The sequence below is a fragment of the Cupressus sempervirens genome, chromosome 9, assembly GCF_028749045.1.
Source record: "Cupressus sempervirens isolate cs-2001-9-10 chromosome 9, ASM2874904v1, whole genome shotgun sequence".
In the NCBI taxonomy this organism is placed as follows: Eukaryota; Viridiplantae; Streptophyta; class Pinopsida; order Cupressales; family Cupressaceae; genus Cupressus; species Cupressus sempervirens.
The window spans coordinates 179105090-179121400 of record NC_143126.1 but is presented as its reverse complement, the minus strand read 5'-3'; positions in this window follow the sequence as shown (position 1 = coordinate 179121400).

Here is a 16311-nt window from a genome sequence, read left to right as displayed (position 1 = left end):
ATTTTATGGGATGACTCGCAAGTTCTTTCTTGGTGGGCCATCCTATTCTTGTTGTGGTTCACAATGAGATACACATATCCTACTCGGTGAGACTCCTCTCTTCTTATTCTCTTTTCTTTCTAGATATGTCTCACTTATTGTAATCTTGGAGATGAAAAAGACTTGACTCCCTAGAGGCTTAAGGATCTCTTTGTCCCTTTGATTTTAATAATATTATCTTTTCATTATGATCTACTTTACAAGAGTTTGAATCAACTCCATACTCTTGCTAAAGTGGGGGCTAAATGTATCACCTTAAAATGAAAGCACTTCCATGTTAAGAGTGTTTATCTATTTGAGAAAGTGGTTTGGGGTCATGTCAAGTGCCTCAAATGGGTCTTTGACTTGGATTTGGCTTTTTTTTCCCTATTTTTCCACCTTTTCCACTTTCTTTCTACACTTTTATGGAATTCTAGATTGAGATCCTAAGATTTTTGACCTTATGATCAAGGATAGCTATTTAGGTCAAGATATACCCCAACCATGACCTAGGTTATAGATGACCTTGATCCTAACCTAGGGCAAGGTCAACCTTGTCCCTAACCCTAGGTCCAAATTTTAGAGTTCCATAATTTTTGAATGTCAGGTTTTAGAAAGAATTGTTTTGTTGCTTCCTAGTTGGTTATTTTGGTCTCCAAAATGGTAAACTCTTAAATTGAATTTAATCTAGGTCCATTTGTAGGGGTTAAGGTTAATTGGGATTTAATGCTCCCATGTTGGCATTCTATAGAAGTTTGTGCCCTATATATTTATATGTGGAAGCCTCCTCTCATTTTCTTTAACAGGAAACTAGAAGAGAAGGAAAAGAACATATTAGACAATCTATTATCAAGCATCCAATTTCATGAGAAATAATTCAAGCATTGAACTCAACAATGAGATCCATTATAAGCCATAAAAGGATTCAAGCTCTATGGATCCCTCGTGTTGAGGATTCATCCATTTCTATTCAAGCCTCTTCCTAGGCTAAGTTCCATTCAAGATTTTTCTTGAAGATCTAAGACAATTGATTTGAGACATATTACATCCTACATTTTTAGTTTCATTTGGAGCATACCTACTTGTGGATTCAAGGATTTGAATCCTCCATAGTGATTTCTACATAAGCAAGGTGAATAGTTCCATTTTCTTTGTTTATACATATTATTTCAATTACATTTCAAGGTTAATTCCTAAATGGGGTTTGAATAAGGAAAACCCCCCATCCAATAATCAAAACCATTTTTATTGCTAGTGCAGGTGTGGAACAAAAAAATTGAAGTACATATTTAGATACCCTTTCTGGAAAACTTTCAGGATTTGCAAACAAAATTTCCATTGAAGCAATGTAGGTCAAGGTCAACTTTTGGGTCAAGGTTGAATTTTTTAGTCAAGGTCAACTTGGTCATCCTAGGTCAAGGTTGACCTACCCTCATAAAAGTAAAAAAGTTTTTGCGTTTTGAAGATCTCAGAGTTTCAGTTGAGGAAGGCAAAAGTCAACATTTTTTGATATAGTTTGACAGAGTTCTCAACCGATTCTTTTTTAAAGGTAAATATATTTATTTCTTCATTTCAATATTATTCATCTAGATTTAATTTCCATAACATAACAATTCATATATACATGTAAAATATGGACTTCAGGACTCTTTCATGTGCAGTATTCTAAAACCCTATTCTTCATCCATACTTTATCCTATACAGTAAGTAAAATTCATTAGAGTGTTGAAATATGTATGTATAAAGCTAACCATAGATCCCATGATTCAAGATATCATTAAAATCCATGTAGTAGATGTAATTGAGACATATGACATGGTCTTGAGAAGGGAATGGACTATATTCCTTAGAGGGTGGTTTTCCATAGATTTCACCCAACTATGCTTACCATGGAAGGGGTTGAACAAAAAATTTAAAATTGTTGCTGAGCCTAAGCTAAAGAACTATTTGAAATATGCTTAGTTAGATGTCTACAATGTTGTCATTTATGGAAACATACATTCAATATTTCATTTATGTATTTAGAGTTAGAAAATTGTTTAAGTTTTAGATAGTTTATAGTAGTACGAACACATATGTGATGTGTAAGGATGAAACACTTTGAGTTAGCTAATGCATAGTTGAGGATAGCAATATTACAATTTCATGGTGACATAAGACAATGTGTAGATGTGTATAGATAGCATGATGTAACTTACAGTTGATTTACCAATTTAGGTATTTAATAGGACATAACAGAGCATATCAAAAATATGAGTTGTACTAATTAAGAGGAAATATTTTGGTGAAAAAATAATTAAAAATTTAAGATGGGATGACATTAAACATATTATTCAATAAGTAATATTATATCAAGTCAAGCATGTGAAAACACGAAAGTTGACTTAGCAAAGATTTGTTAATTTGTGAAATATAAGTAAAGATCTTATCTTGCACAAATAATATTGTAGGAGTGTAAGATGTGTGACATATGAACTATTGTGAAGATAACTTGAAAGATATGTTAGCCTTATGTGATACAAAATATGATGTATGATCAGATCAAGTGAGATTTTCAGAAGTAAGAAAGTATTTATGTATACCTATACTTGTGAAGAACTTTATTTTTTATGGCATGCTAGGGCAGCACACTATTATTGCATACATTATATTTGATGTACCAACTCCTAATAGGGTTGAAGAATCTCCTAAAAGGGTTGAAGATTTTACTAGGGCCTAGTCCTCCAACATGGACTCAAGACACTATATTTACTTCATAGACTCGTAACATGGTCAATATCCTTAACATAATTCTTTTGTTTAGTTAATCATCTAGAGGGTATCATCCCCATTGGAATATTACCTTGTCTAGGGTTTACATAGTTAAAAAATAATGGTGTTATGAGTTCTCTTTGTGTATGTTTATATGTAATGTTCAATATTGTTGGTTTACTTTCATATGCAAGTTATAAAGTAATTAACAATATTTAGTTGTGGTAAAAACTTTGTAGAATACTGATTCACCCCTCTCCCTCTTAGTATTATTTATTTCTAACAATAGGTATTGGAGAATAGTTACTTTGAAGAGGCTTATCAAATTGAGTAAGATCCCTATAGATATAGAATAGTTGAAGAGAAACCTTGAAGAATATCTTGAACAATTTGATCTTCTTATAGAGGAAAGAGACAAACTAAAAAATAGATATGAAGATCCAAAAGTATACATTGGTAAAATGAAAGACAAGATAAATGATCTAAACTATGGTAAGGAATAAAATGTCTAGACTAGTAAAAATGATGAAGTATGAAATCTAAAAAAAGAAAATGAGATCTTGAAGCATGAGTTGAAAATTGTGGAACTTAAGTTGAGAGTTAAGAAAGATGGTAGTAAGAGTGAACTTGATCTGAAATCTAAGAATACAGACCTTAGGTCCTAGTTAAGTCAAGTATCATTAGATTTAGATTCTATTAAGATTAAACATTTAAAATTAGAAAAGTACAATACCATTGTGAAATGATAATTGAAACAAGCTAAGAAAAAATTAGAGAAACTTTATCCAAGAAGTGAGAAAATCAATGAACAGTTATTTCACGAAAGACCTTATGAAAAGACATGCTTTGGCTACCTTATTGGATAGAAATCTGCCAAGAAGGTTGAAATTAGAGAAGAAATGGATCTAGCTGTTGAATCCTCTAAATAATATTTTATTGAGTAAGATTGAATCAAGCATTACTACTAAAGTATCTAAAGAGATTGAACTAGTTGATCTATCTAAGAAAATAGAGCAATTTGATAAACCTAAGCAAGATGAACTGATGTAACACCCCAACCTTGCTTCCAAACCCCAAGCTCTCTCTCAGGGCTACCTTAGGTCATTCACTAGACCCACTAGGGCTTCTTCACACCCTATAATTACTAGGACCTTTCTCAAGAGATCCTAATCCTTCAGTTGGGGGTACACCAACAAAGTAACATCAAATTTCTTACTAGCCGGCTCCAGTCCGCTATTAACCCTCAAGTCCATCTATAGCTCCAAGGGTACCAGTTCTTCATCTAGGGTTTTTTTAGACTCCTTCTAACATCCATGACCCTAAACAATGCTGATTTCATAGGCGCATTCAATCTACTAGGGAAGATACACCAAATTGCTCCAAAAAGGCTACTAGGAATTAACCCTCCTAAATAGCTGGAAACAAGATTTATTGAAAAACTTTTTAACAACCCTACAAACAAATTATATTTTTGGATACCCTTTTTAGAGTACTTCAAGATTCTGTAATTTTCTAGCCTCCAAACTTTCCGTACAATGAAAGTACAGTTTTAGGCCAAAAATGAGGATTTCAAGTGCTTTATCGCTGTTGTGATGGAAAACCACCTTAGACACCTTTCCAAGACCTCTCCTTTGGACTGGAGAAAGATTAGACCTTCTCATTACTCTTTGTGCAGCCAGATTAAGGTATTTGTACACTCAATCCTCTCCATAACTCATTTTCCAACTGTGATTCCTAGCCAAGTTGCATTTGGCTTGCCTAGGGCATCACCTTAAAAATGCTTGCTGATGCTTTCAAGGGCCCTCCTTCTTGATACATAATTTAGATGGATCCTAGTTCCAAATCCCAAAATACCAGAGGTTTCCAATGGTGGGAAGTGGCCCTAAGATCCCATTTTCTAAGTGCAGCCCTGTTCAGATCAGCAACTTGCCAAGAACAAAAAGATTTTTCTACACTAATGCAAACGAATTAAAATGATCAAATCAACACTACAAAAAGATTAAAAACAATATTTCAGAACTTTTCCAACACAAAAATCAGGCCATTCAATCCTCCTCTATTAAAAATGCCTTCAAATGCATAAAACCGGCAACAAAATACTTGCTCAATTCGTACAAAATGCAAAACCAACTTGTCCAACCCCCTGAAAATGGATGTCCTCACATTTTTAAAGGCTCCTCCATCAGTTTCATAACTGTTCTAAATAGTTAGGACGTTCTAAACACACAAATGCCAAAAAGTTTCTTTTTGCAAGAAAATGTTGTCATGACAACATGACAACATTTCAGCAACTTTTGTTCTACATGGAGTTAGACCTCCAAATTTGGCACAAAAACAAAGTAGACATATAATATGCATAAAATGACTTCAAATAAACAATTCAAAGCCATTGGAACCTTTCTAGACCATTTTAGCCTTTTTCGGACCTAAGTCACCTAGTTGACAATAATCGGCAACTTCTAGCAACTTGGTCACTTTGGGTCTTGCCAAGTCTCCTAAACACACCTAAGGACCACATAGGACCTATTATTAGAATAGTGATGTGGCTAGAATCACTACAAGCCAAAAATAAAGAAATACCTAGGTTTCACACTTAGCCTACCTAGGTGCTCCTGCACCATGAACCACCCAAGGAAATTAGACATGAATTTATAGGTAGATGTTTTATATGAAATGAAATTGGACATATAAATAGAGATTGCATAGGTAAGCCTTTCAAACTTATAAATAATTTCTATTGTTATAATTTTCAAGGTTATGGACATCAAGCAATAGATTGTAAGAAACCTAAGTTTGATAGTAAGAATAAAAATAGTAGAATGTTTATGAATACTAACCCTATGGGTAATGAAAGAGGAAGATCCCAAAGAAGATCTAATCATGGAGAAAAACCCAATATAGAAGGGAAATAATTTTTATGTTACATAGCAATCAGGGACATATTGTAAGGAATTGGAGTGCACCTGATAGTTAGAATAGAACCAATTAAAGAAGGACTGTACCTATATGTCAATTATGTAATAACTTTGGACACATAACAAGATTCTATACAATGGGAAAAAGGAACTTCAACATGAATCCAAATCATAAAAGGAAAAATAATAGGAATGAAAAAATGAATGATAACATCAATGATAATAGTCAAAAGGAAGCAATAGAGGAACATGTTGATGAATAAAAAGAAGCATTTGTGAAAGCTAAAGATCAAGAAAGTTCTTGTACATTTTTGGACAAATAGTATTTTGATGCACCTAATGAGAGATTGAAGTCATAAATTGTTTTTCATTCATCGTATTTGAATTAAGAATTTGCAATAAAGGAAGAGCATTAGTTAATTATAATTTTTGTTAAATAGATAATTAGAAGTTGCATAGTTAACAAAAGGTAGAAGACATAAAGAGGAAGCTATGGCAATCAGTGACCATTTTTTAATTTGTGGTGGATGTGCATTTAATGTGGAGTCTAATTTGAAGTGTTTTAAACATTGAAAACAATATTGTGAGTACCATTTGATCATGCAAAGAGTCTAGAGAAATTTAAGAGAGATTTGATAGCAATTTTTAGTGTGAAGAAAGCTTTTTGAAGTGCCAAGTTCTAGAAGCCCTAGACAAGATATTTCAAGGTATTTTACGAAGATTGGATTAAAATTCTAATGTATACTATTAATATTTGTGAAAAGTCAAATAGTATATGATGTAAGTGATAGGTTGAGGTACAAGTTCAAGAAAAACTATTTGTTTCTTTAGTGGATGATTTGTTAGGATCATTTTCTCAAATCTCATCAAATGTGCTTCATGTAGAAGATGTTCAAAGTTACATTCATTGCAAGTTTGAAAGCATTAGATATGAGGACATACATAATGATTTAGGATTTATGTGTAATAGTAACTTAATCCTTCAATCTGAGTACATGCACCTAAGTGAGCTGAATTTGATCAAGTATATGTTCTACACGGAGTTTGACAATCATGAGTGGACCATAATCATTCTAAGTAGAGTGCATGATGAGATGTTTGGATAGGTGATATACCAGTCACAATTGATAGTGACCTAATTAATAAGGTCACAAGTCTAAGAAATGAAGGTTGAAACCTTGTGAATGATATAAACATGAGAAAAATAGTTTGGACTAAATTGTACACTAGGTTTGATCAAGGAAACATGAAAGTTGACATGATTCAAGATAGAGGAGTTGAAGTATTGAGAAAAATTATTGGATATAAACTAAATCATAGTTCTAGAGTGAACTTAGTGCCAACATAATTTATGCATGCAACATATGTGATGTCTATAGAGAAAAGAAAGGTAAACACGTGTGAGATTGTCAAAAAAAAACTTTTGGACAACATTGCAAAGATAAAAAAGACCAAGAATGTAGTCTTTAGATTTGAGTCTTTATTGACACATCTATTCTTCTATGTGATAAACCAATTCCCTAGAGTGATGAATTGTGATATTGATGAATGTACTATGAAGATGGTAAGAAAATATTATAGGGAAAGATTGGAAAATGTTAGAGATAGTAATGTTGACAAAATGATGAAGAAATTTCATTGTGAGATGAAACTAAGATTTAGAATCCCTCCCTTCATGGTGAAGAATTACATGGATGATATATGCTTCATAGTGGAAACTAATAATACTTGAATGGAAGTAGTAGAGCCATGGGTAAAATTCTTTGAACCTATGGGATATGAGATGAGTGAAGAACTCATAGAAGCTTATCATACTATAGTTAAAGAAGGACACTAAATGTGCTAGATGGGGTACATATGGGAGAAGGTAAGGGAAGTTCATTCTGAACTTCATAGCAGGGATATTAAGAGGAAAGTGGAGAAGAAGATAGATTCCATCACCAAGGAATCTTGTATGGCTCATGAGGACCTTCATAAAATCAAAGGTATTATGCTAGAAATGAAGAATAGTGGAAAAACTATGGTAATAGTAGGAACACCAATTTCTATTGCAATACAATCTGAAGAAGTAAGAATTATAAAACCTAGTGCATAGACACCTCCATCCTATGTAATAGTTGCACAAGTGAAACCAATCAATTTTCATTGTGATAAAAAAAGGAGTGAATAAGAAGATGACTCACCAATTGTGTAGAGGAGATCTAAGAGATTGGTGAAGGCAAAGTAGGAACCTTCACCATCTTCCAAGAAAAGGGTGAAGCAAACCACAAGTAGACCCAGGAAAAGAAGAAAGGCACTATGAATCAATGAATATGAGCAATATGATAAAAAATTTGAGGAAATAATAGTGCAAAAAACATCAAAAGAAGGAAGAACTTTGATAGGCAAGAAGGCATGGAAACCAAAGATAGAAAATCTGAACATGCAAATTATTAATGATGATAATTTTGTATCAATAAATAGGTATTATAGCTTGTATATAATAATATGGATAGAAGGAAATTATAGAATGTCATATTAACAAATATGATCTTGAGGAAAAAATATTTGAAAGTATAGAAGGAAAGATCCTAGAAGATCTTTGTGGCAGATTACTATATAGAAAAAGGAGAGTAGTAGAAGAAGAAACCAAGCTAATAGAGAGCATGGTTAAAAAAAAAATTTAAATAAACACCCACGAAGATTTGGATTTTAAAAACTATGACTTGGTTATACTTAAACCACATCAATTTTCTTCATCAATCAGAGATTTGGAATTTAACCAAATGCTTTTGAAAACATACCTGTAGCTATTGAAAACAACTAGAACATAGATTTCTATTGTATATATTAGTACCTTTTGAATGAAAATAATTAATATGTGCAACGCTAAGGTATTAAGTTCAATAAATAATAATCTTTGTTTCCTCAAAGCTAACTCTAATTTATTTATACCAGGATCAACATTAATCAACAAATACATTAATTAATGATAAATAATGTGGAAGTTGACTATGCATGAATATTATTTCAATACCCAAGGGTAATATGGAAGTGAATGCAGGGCTTTGTAAAGATTTGTAGATCTCAAATAATTCCACACCTATCTCCCACATTAGTTTTATCTCTAGCACATAAATACTAGTCTCATAAATAAGTAGAAGACCCATGATAATGAAGTTCAACCCCAATAAACATATGCAGATGACAATCAAAAAATTGCCCAGATTCAACCTCCATTATGAAGATGCAAGCTGGTGTAGAAGACTCTAATGAATCTTCTAACAAATTCAAACAATAACCTTCAAAAAAATAGATCTCCTTAGACATATTTTTAATGATAGAAGAAATTAGAAAATAGTTTTACCTTAGCAAATATTTGCAAAGAAATCCCAAAATTAAATCTTAGTTTTGAGTCTCCAATATTTTAGTTGTAGATCCAATGAAACAACCCATAATTTAGAACCTTATGCTTTAGCAAGGGCATGAAAATCATAACTCAAAAAAAGCCAAAAAGGAAACAAAAACAAATAAATAATAAAGAATTCTTTTCTCAACAAATGTTCTTGTATTTATAACCTCCAAATTCCCTTTTGTTTCCAAAATGTAACTTCACTCAAGAAGCTTTAGCACATAACATTAATTTGAAGCCTCCTTTAGACTCTCTCACTTGACTTGGCTTAACTATTTAATAAATGACTCTTTCCAATGATAGCTCAGCCCTAAACTAAAGTGAAATCATAAAGTTAAATTATAACTTTACAATAATCCATTTAATAATTAATAATAACTTGGCCACTAAAAATATAATAACTCCCAAAATACTCATCATTTAAATATGTTGTCTAAAATTGGAGTCATATATCTTATTTGTTTGTGTGACCAAAAGCACTTTCCAAAAATAGGAATGGTCCATCTCAATCAAAAACCAACTTTACAAAGTAGTAAGTACACCAAAATTAAGCCCAAACGAAGTCCAATCTGAGCCAAATGAAGACTAGCCTATAGCTTACTAAAATGTGGAGAATACAAGACCCTCCTAGGCTAGGATGAATACTGATGACACTATACTAGGGGAGTATCCTAGGAATTGTAGAGCATTTATATGTTGCATTCATGACTATATTTGTCATTGATTTCAACATAGTAGTAATTCTATTAAGATTGGAAAAATAGCAGTTAGTAATCTTAGTATGCATAGAAGGTGAGGAAATTTTTGATAATGTGCAGTGAAGGACATGTTCCTAAGGTTGTCCCAATGATGTAGTTAAAAGGACTAAGTTTGATTCAATGTTGTATATATGTTACACTTGATTTAGTTGAAGTAGTGTAGAAATAGAGCATCTATTTAGTAGTTTCAGATGTTTTCATCATATCTTTTAGCCAGAAAAAAAGACATTCATGTGATGATGCCAACATGTGCATAAGATGTGGTTTCACAAGTGTGAAGTGTTGTATAGACTATGAGCCAATAGTACTATTGTAATTGTAAATTAATTAACTATCATATTTTAATTAATTGAGAAACCCTCAAGGTTGACTCAAGGAATTATTATGAATATACAATATAAAGGAAAGTTGTTTTCCTTGATTGTAAAGTAGTTTTGATTGAGAGGATCAAGTGGAATGTGAAGTATTAATCCATAACATGAGAAGAAGTAGAATGCTTACTAAATGCATGTAAACAATCCAAGGTATCATTGGATGCATAGTATGAGATGTGGTTACAAGATCCAAGGGAGTAGAAGTGTGGTTGATAAGACATAGACAGAGGAAGGAAGTACATTTTAGTTCTATTATTTTACAAAGAATAATACAAATATCATTTTGATAGTGGGTTCTGTGATCTTTAGCTTGAAGTTTTTTGGGTAGTGAGTCTAGCTATCTTCCATAACTCCTAATAGGAATTCAAAGTCTACTAACATGGACTCATATGTACTAAATGTTGTAATAGAGTCCTAATAGGGTCTATCCTCTAACAAGGAATATTTATGTTAGTAAATCATCTTGTGGGTACCATCCCCACCATGGTTTTTGTTGGCAATATGACCAATTAGTCAAATAAGGTGAGATATGTGGTTGTCATTTATAGCAACATATATTTTGCAATATAGTTATGATTATTTGTGAAGGAAAATTGTTTAAGTATTGGAAAATGTTATAGTAGCATGATGAGATTTATTTATAGAAAAATATTCCCTTAGAATATTCTCTTGTGAAATTAACCATAGATGCATAATGTCATTTAGATGATTCATACCACTGCGCATGTTTGTATAGTCAACAAAGTTCATGTTATGGAAGAAATATTGTTTGAGATACTTCATTGTGCAGAAAAGAGCATTTTAGAAAATTGATTTGTATGACCTACAAAATTATTTTGATTACTAAATCTTTATGAGCCAACTCTAAGGATGATATGTGAAACAACTAAGGAAGGATTTATTAATATGATTGATATAAGAAAAGAAATTCATTTGTGCAGATAGATGTGAATGTGAAATCATGTTATGTGATATGATTATACAAGATAAGATGCAAATTGATATATACATAGTTACTCCTTTTTAACGATATTAAAGAAATAGGAAAGAAGATTGTCTATATTCTACCAAAGTCTTGTATGAAGAACTAATAATTAAAAGAATTGCAAAGTACAACAAGTGATCTAGTTTTGTATGTATATCTATTCTCTTGAAGAATTTACTGTATAGTTGCATGTTAGGGAAGTGGGATCTTCTTGCATGCATTTGTATATGATCCACCAACTCCTAACAAGGTTGAGGCTTCTAACAAGGTTTAGTCTCCTAACAAGGACTCAAGAAACTATACATTCTTCATAGACTTCTAACAAGGTCAATATCCTTAACCAGATTCTTTATATAGTGAATCATCTTGTGGGTCTCATCCCCACCAGGTTTTTTTTTCCCTTGGACAGGGTTACCCTAGTTAACAAAATATGGTGTTATGAGCTGTCTTTATGTATGGTTTTTAATAATGTTTAGCATTATTATTTTACTTCCTTATGCATGTATTCAAGTAATTAATAATATCCAATTGTGGGCAAAAAATTGGAAATACTGATTCACCCCCCCCCCCCCGCCTCAGTATTTTCTATTTCTAACAATTGGTATCAAAGAAAAAGATTTAAAGGATGCAAATTGATTTACAAACATCATTTACTTGTGTGAAATCTTAGGTGTAGGATTGAAGAGAAATTTGAAGTACTGAAGAAGCTTGCAAATACGAGTGATTGTTGGAAACCCTAAAATGAAAAATTAAGGTATTTTTTGAATTTGTTGAGCATATTTTCACTAATTGCAAGACAAGAAGTGTTTAATATTAGTGATTGAACTAGATATAACTTCAAGAAACACCCATTTGTTTCCTTACTTGATGACCCCATTGGAGCATTTTTTCTTGAAGACAAGAAGTTATATATATTGTAAGATAGAAAGCATATGATATACTAAGATCCATAAGAAATTGGAGAGAATGTACAATAATGATTTGTCATTGAAACTAGAATATGCATACCTAGAACAACTTAATCTAGTTAAGCACATTTTCTATATAGACTTTGATAAACACGAATGGAAAAGAATCATACTGAGCAAAGTTCATGATGACCATCTATGTTTGGGAGATTTGAATATATGGATCGATAATGACCTAATTCATAAGGTCATAGGTTTGAGCAATGAAAAATGAAATCTCGTGAATATAAAGAATGTGGACAAATTAGTTGAACAAAGCCTCAACACAAGATTTGATGGCAGAAACATGAATATTGACAGTATTCAAGATGATGTAGTGAGACTTATTAGTAAAATTTTGGGATATAAGTTCAACCATGGATCTTGGATAGATTCAGTCCCTACAAGATTTCTTCATGCACCTTATGTAATGGTAGTAAAGCGTGAAAAGATTAACCTATATGATATTATCAAAAATTAGTTGTTGGATAACATATAAAAAATTAAGAAGTCCAGGAGTGCAGTCTTTAGGTTTGAATGCCTACTGACTCATATATTATTATACACAACAAAGAAGTTTCTTGGTATTTTAAATTGGATGTGCAATGTAAATTATCACTCATGCTAATAGATCTAAAATGGACAAGGATAATAACATTGACAAAATGATTAAATAATTCCAATCTAAAATGAACCAAAAGTATAGGATACCTCCTATGCTAATAGAAAAATATAAGGATGAACTATGATTCATGGTAGAAATAGATTTCACATGCATGGAGGCAGTAGTTCCTTGAGTAAAGTTCATTGAACCTATGGGTTATGAAATGACTGTTGAACTAATTAAAGGTTATGTGCAAATAATTCTACACTCTGAAGTTGATTTTGGATGTCCTAGATGGGGTACATATGCTAAAAAGATGAAAGAAGTTAAAAGAAATATAATGGACATGGATATCAAGAAGAAGGTAGACAATGTAATTGATTCCATATTAAAAAAATTGAGAATGTCAAGAAAAGAATTTGAAGACATAAAAGGGATAGCATTGGAAATTAAGGCCAATGGTCAAAATGAACTATTGACCCCTACACCTATTGCAATGGCCAAACCTACTAAAGAGTTCATAATTACATAGACAAGTTCACAAGCACCTGTAGTGCCTTATGTAGCTATTACTATAGTAGTAACCTTTAAGGAATCCAAAAACATAGGAAGTGTCAGCACTAAGGATGTCCACAAGGTTTGAGAAAACTAAACCTCCTCCTAATAAGAGAGTCAAGAAAAGAACAAGTGAACCAAGTAAGAGGAGAAGAACCTTGCAAATCAATTATTTAGAATCCAAAGAAGAGAATGGTGATAGACCAATAGAGCTAGAAGCTAAAGAAGCAAAGACTTCAAAATGAAGAAAAGCATGGAAGCCTAAGGTAGAAAATCTTAATATGCAAATTATTAATGACAATAATTTTATGTAATTGAATAAGTATTATGATTTGTACAATATTATTGATAGGAGATAGCTAGAAAATGATGTAGTTGGAAGCATTATTCTGAAAGATAAAATTTTTGATAGCATAAAAGGTCAAATACCTAAAGATTTGTACAATAGAATAAGAAATAGAAAAAGTAGAGTAATTGAGGAGGATAAAAAAATAAGGATGAATATGGTGAGAAATCCATGTATAGTAGATAACAAGGAAGAGATAAAAGAAATTCTAAATGGAATAGCACCACTGTTGAGAAATAAGAAGAGATCTATTCTTCTTATGGGAGGAAATTATGAAGAGGTGAATGTGGAAACTCAAAAGGAAATAGTTACATACATATCTACTATACCTAAAGAGTCTAAGGAGAGTGTGTAGTTAGAGAAGACAAGCCCTACTATGGTAGTAGTGAGTCCACCTCAATTTTTTGAGCAACCAACTAAAATTTCAATTCCAAGTGATTCACCACACCTCACCATTGTTAATGAATCCATGAAAGTAGATAACAAAAATGTAACAGTGGATAGAACTAAAGACCCATTTAAATATTTTTGCTCTAGAATTGTTGGAAATATTGTTGATTATAGAAATTCATCTGATGAGGAGAAAGAACAAGAGCAAAAGAAAGAAGATGTACCTTTTGAGAAGAAAATTGAATCTATGTCAACTAGCACTAAGGTAGCTACTACAAGTGCACCCTTAGCCAAACCTATGGTAAAACCCTCTACACCACCTACACAAGCAAAAGTGGTCACTACAATAGTAGTATAGTTAGATGAAGAAGATGAAGCATGAAACCTTATATCTTCTTTGAGTAAATTCCTTGAAAAGAAGAAATCAGTCATGTCTGTTGAGAAGACTTTAACTTTAGTTTTGGAAAGGTTGGAGAAGATAACAAGTTCTGATTATACATCTGTAGACATTTGGTAGAGAGCATCAATTGTGTGCAAAACCTTTGATAATGAGTTTACAACGTTTACCAATGTTGCTACAATTCAAGCATAGAAAAAGCACGATGGTAAAATTCTTAACATTATGTGCACAAATATAAGAAATGATATAGAAACATTAAATGTATGCATTAAGGTAGATTATTGAGGAAGGGAAATAGATAAATGCCAAGTTTAACATGGCATACCTTCACCTTCATATTTTTGATTAGCAAATAAAAAAAAAGCTGACTAAACTTCAAACACTCACTGATAACTTTTTGAAATAGAATCAAAAGTTAGAAACCTTTGAGCATACAATGCAAGAAATTCACAATAGCATCTGAGATATACAAGCAAAACGGAAAAAGTTCTAAAAATATTTACTCTTTTGAAGGACCATTTACCCCCACATATTACATTGTTACAAAATCAATTGAAGGAATGCTTGGCAACTAAGATCTCATATGACACATTTGTGGCTATAGACTTGAATTCCACACAGTTAGCCACATATGCTCTATGTGCGCTAATCGGTGTGTCAGATGCACTGAAAGAAAGTTGGAAGAAACATCTTGTGCTATTGATGATTGACTTCAATGATTGTTTTTCCAAATTTTAATACAATTTTTTGATTTTGATAGGTTTTTATTTTTGTTGACACCTTTGTCATTGATTTCAAAGGGGGAGAAATAAGGAAAATTGAAATTGTAAATTATATAGTTGTACTTTGACATAGAGTAGTATGCTTTTCTTTAAGAAAGCTTTGTAATCAGAGTTATAAGGGATGTAATCTTTTCAAAACATCAATATAATGTTTTTATTGTGTTATGTATAGTTGTTTACCTTGATTGGTATGACAACATTTTTTGGGACTTTGCCAATTTTTCCAAAATGTTGCCATCAATGCCAAAGGGGGAGGTTGTTGAAAATATGGCCAATCAATCAAATAAGGTGAGATATGTGGTTGTGATTTATGGAAATATATGTTTTGTGATATAGTTATTATTGTTTATGAAGGAAAATTGTCTAAGTATTGGAAAATGTTACAACAACATGATGAGATTTTTTGATAGTAGAATATTCCCTAGAAATATTCTCTTGCATAGTTAACCATAGATGCATGATGTCATTCTAATGATGCATACCAGTGTGCATGTTTGTACAATCAACAAAGTTAAAGTTATGGAAGAAATATTGTTGTAGATACTTTACTGTGTAGAATAGAGCAGGTCAGCAAATTGAGCTGTACGACCTACAAATTTAATTTGATTACTAAATCTTTATGAGTTGATTCTAAGGATGAAATGTGAGCCAAATAAGAAAGAATTTATTGATATGATTGATATAAGTAAACGAATTCATTTTTGTAGATAGATGTCAATGTGAAATCATGTTATGTGATATGATAATGCAGGACATGATGCAAATTGATATATGCACAGTTACTCCTTGTTAATGAAATTGAAAAAATAGGAAGGAAGATTGTATATAGTCTACAAAAGTCTTGTATGAAGAACTGACAATTAGAAGAATTGAAAAGTACAACAAGTGATCCATTTTTGTATGTATATCTATTCTCTTGAAGAACTTATTGTATATCTACATGTTAGGGAAATGTACCCTTCTTGTACACATTTGTAAATGTTCCACCAAATCCTAATAGGGTTGAGGCTTCTAACAAGGCCTAGTCTCCTATCATGGACTCTAGACACTATACATTATTCATAGACTTATAATAGGGTCAATATCCCTAACTAG